This window comes from Otolemur garnettii, unplaced genomic scaffold (genome assembly GCF_000181295.1).
Source record: "Otolemur garnettii isolate 467f Iridium unplaced genomic scaffold, OtoGar3 scaffold00085, whole genome shotgun sequence".
NCBI classification, from domain to species: domain Eukaryota; kingdom Metazoa; phylum Chordata; class Mammalia; order Primates; family Galagidae; genus Otolemur; species Otolemur garnettii.
Genome location: NW_003852480.1, coordinates 7,046,179 through 7,050,381, shown reverse-complemented (window position 1 = coordinate 7,050,381; position 4,203 = coordinate 7,046,179).

Here is a 4,203-nt window from a genome sequence, read left to right as displayed (position 1 = left end):
GTGGCGGGTGCCTGTAGTCCCAGCTACTTGGGAGACTGAGGCAAGAGAATCCCTTAAGCCCAAGAGTTTGCAGTTGCTGTGAGCTGTGACTTCATAGCACTCTACTGAGGGCAACATAGTAAGACTCTGTCTCAAAAAACAAACGAACAAAAAAAAACCAAAAGAAGAGTTCTCTTTTCTCTGCGTCCTCTCCAGGATCAGTTATTTTCTGTCTTTTAAATAACAGCTGTTCTAACTGAGGTGAGTTGATAGTCATTGTGGTTTTGACTTGCACTTTCCTGATGGTTAGTGATGTTTGTCTTCTTTTAAGAAATGTCTAATCATGCTCTTTGATTACTTTTTAATGATTTTTTTTTTTACTATTGAGATGTTTGAATTCTTTGTATATTATGGATATTAATCTCTTGCTGGATGTGTAGTTTGCAAATATTTTATCCCATTCAACAGACTGTCTCTTTCCTTTGTTGACTGTTTCTTTTGCTGTGCAGAAGCTTTTTGGTTTAATATAGTCCCATTTGTCTATTTTTGTTTTAGTCGCCTGTGCTTTTGAGGTCTTGGCAATAAAATCTATCCATGGTTTTATATTTATATCTTGAGCATGCAGAAAGTGTTATGCATTATTATTTATGTGAGTTCCGTTCCTGGAAGTGCCTTCCTCTTACTACTTATGATAATATTTTCAATACATTAGAAATTTATGTTTCTCTAATATTAAAAATACTAAATTGATTAACAGCAGTATCCTATTTTTACATTCTGAATTTCTACTATTGTAATACTTATTATATTAATCCATTTCAAAATAGTGAAATTTCAGACTATAATTACAAACATTCTGAAGCCTAAGAACAGATTCCTACATTTGATGGAAACTCGCTGAAATTGCCTATTAAAGTAGGAGTTTCCTGCTTCTAATGGGCACTACATAATTGTGGAGGAAGGAGGGAAAAAGTCAAAAATCTTATATAAAGGTTTTTCAAGTTCAGTTATATATGCTAGGCTGAGTTTATAAAGAAAGGACCCAGCTGCTTTCCAGATTTCATTTAAAGATTCATTAAGATCAAAATAAGGAGGTACAAAAGCCCAAGGATGTCATTTTTGCTGCAAGAGCAAAAAGCACAGGAGAGACTCAGGATTCCTTAAAGGTATTTTCTTGTCAGACACTGAGATCAATTGGACCATTGTTCCACAGATATTTATTCTTTAACCCCCACATCCTTAGGAGGAGGACAGCTCCCTTCCCTTTGATGTTGACCTTCATGTGACTGGTTTTGGTCCTTGGAACGTGGGTAGAAGTGACAGTGTACACATTTTACCCCACATCTTAAACGCCATTGTCTGTTTCCACATATTCCTCTGGGAAATTCAGACCTCTCCCAAAGCAGCCACTGCTCCTACTTTCTGGGTCCTAGAATGAACATTCACGGGGCAAAGCCACCTCAGAAGCAGAGCTGGGGAAGGTGATTCACGTGGTCTTGAGTGTGAGAACAGACACTGATTATATGACACAGTGTTGTAAGATCATTTTATGTGCAGCCCAAATTGCTAATACAAATCCCTGGTGACTACAGAAATCAAGGAGAACGCTCAGTTTAATCCCCACACCCTTGATCTTTGGACACGTCTTCAGCTGTAACTTACTTCCTCCAACACTGGGATTGACTAGATGTGAACATTTTTTTGTTTCTTTTTGAGACTGAGTCTTGCTCTGTTACCCAAGCTAGACTGCAGTGGCATCATCATAGTTCACTGAAACCTCAAACTCCTGGGCTCACATGATCCTTCTGCCTCTCAGCCTCCAGAGTAGCTGGGACTACAGGCGCTCACCATAATGTCCAGCCAATTTTGCTATTTATTGTAGAGATGGAGTCTCGCTCATGCTCAGTCTGGTCTCAAACGCCTTGCCTGAAGTGATCCTCATTCCTCAGCCTCCCAGAGTGGTAGGATTACAGGTATGAGCCACTATACCTTAGATGCTAAATTTTTCTTAAGATTTGTCTCCTTATTCTCCAATTTTGGTCTTTTCAGATCCCTGCCTGTTCATTTTACATCCTGCCTCATTCGCAGTGTGTTTCTGTATTTGCTGAAGGATTTTAATTCTGGGTATAAAGTCTCTCTACTTGTTTGTATTTTACTAATGGGATCTTGCTCAGGTAACTTAAATTATGTATTTTTTGAGCCATGACTGACCTAAATGAGATAAAAAGATATACAGAATAAACAAATGAATACTTAACAAATAATGAAACGATGAATTTAAACTGAAACATATCAGTTAATAAATAAAAATGAGGCTCCACACCTGTAGCTCAGTGGTTAGGGTGCCAGTCACATACACGGGAGCTGGTGTGTTTGAATCCAGCCCGGGCCTGCCAAACAACAATGACACCTACAACCAAAAAATAGCCAGGGGTTGTGGCAGGTGCCTGTAGTCCCAGCTACTTGGGAGGCTAAGGCAAGAGAATTGCTTAAGCCCAAGAGTTTGAGGTTGCTGTGAGCTATGATGCCATAGCACTCTACCGAGGGTGACATAATAAGACTCTGTCTCAAAAAAATAAATAAATAAAAATGAACTAATTTCTCCAATTGAAAGACAATGATTACTTTATTGGACAACAGCAATAAAAACAAAGCTAATTATACACTGCTTATCAGAGAGTCACATGAAATATAAAATGCTGAAAAGCTAAGAAAAAAAAGAAAAAGATATACCATGTAAACATTACCTGAAAGCAAGTTTGAGTATATTAACATCAAGCTAGTACACATTCAAGTAAAAACCCACAAAACATTAGTACACATAAAGAGAAGATATGTGTGTGTGCATGTATATATATATTATATATATAACTCTTATAAAGTCAAAGTAATTAATATAATGTGACATTGATGTAATAATATACATGTAGACAATGGAACAGAATAAAGGTTACAGAAAAAGACCTACAAATATATGAGTACCTGATTTGTAATTTAAGTGGCATTCTTTTTTCTTTTTTCTTTTTGAGACAGAGCCTCAAGCTGTCCCCCTGAGTAGAGTGCCATGGCTTCACAGCTCACAGCAACCTCCAACTCCTGGGCTCAAGTGAGTCTAATGCCTCAGCCTCCCAAGTAGCTGGGACCACAGGCACCTGCCACAACGCTTGACTATTTTTGGTTGCAGCCATCATTGTTGTTTTGGCGGGCCCAGGCTGGATTCGAACCCACCACCTTAGGTGCACGTGGCTGGTGCCTTAGCCACTTGAGCCACAGGCACTGAACCTTAAGTGGCATTCTTGAGAAAGAAAATCAAATAGTAGGGACTTTGGCCAATTATAGAAATGAAGTTTAACTGCATGATAAAACAAAATATTCATTTTCTATTATTAATATGTATAAATAACTTATAAAAGAAAGCTTAATATGTAGTTTGTACTCTTAATATATGGTTTCTAAACCTAAATTTAAAAAAAGTTAAATATTTCTGTAAAATAAAACTGCAAATGAAGCCTTTTTCCCCCTAAAATCCTAAACAGTGCTATCAGCCAAAAGGAGCTCCACAGTTTCAGGAACGTGATGACGGAAATTCAGGCAGGCGCCCAATCCAGTGATAGAAATTTAACAGCAACAGAAGGTTATGAGTTTGAGGTTCAGGGATAATTGACAGGATTCAGGCAGGGTCGACAACATGTATAGCTGTTCTTGCAAACAGCGCAAAGGTGTCTATCAAGGGAGTAAATACGGGTTACATTCGAATCCTGTGAGTCTTAAGTCTCACCTGTTTCTTCCCAAAGAGAAATATTTTTATAATTCACAAAAAATATTACACATAGCAGTGATAACTCTGTGATCAGGACAGTTAACAACACTGAGACATGGCCCTGGTCTTAGTAGACACTTGAGTAGAGCTTTGAGATTGATCATAGGAAGAAAGAAACAGCCAGATTATTAAACATAAAGCATGAAGTAAGGAGAGAACAGCAAGGTTGACCTGATTTTTGAATACTTTGAGATCTCAGATCTCTCTTCTTAATTGCTTCTGACGTGAATGGATTTGCACCTAACTCATGGGGCAAGGGCAAGAGTGGAGGTAGGAATCAAATAGTTCCAACACAGGTATCAAAGGAATGAAGGGAGTAGGTAATCGTGTGGGGCTGTGTTAGGCCCCCAACAAATCTATCAAACCTATATCAAATCTATCCCCCAAATCCTATCCTGAGACAT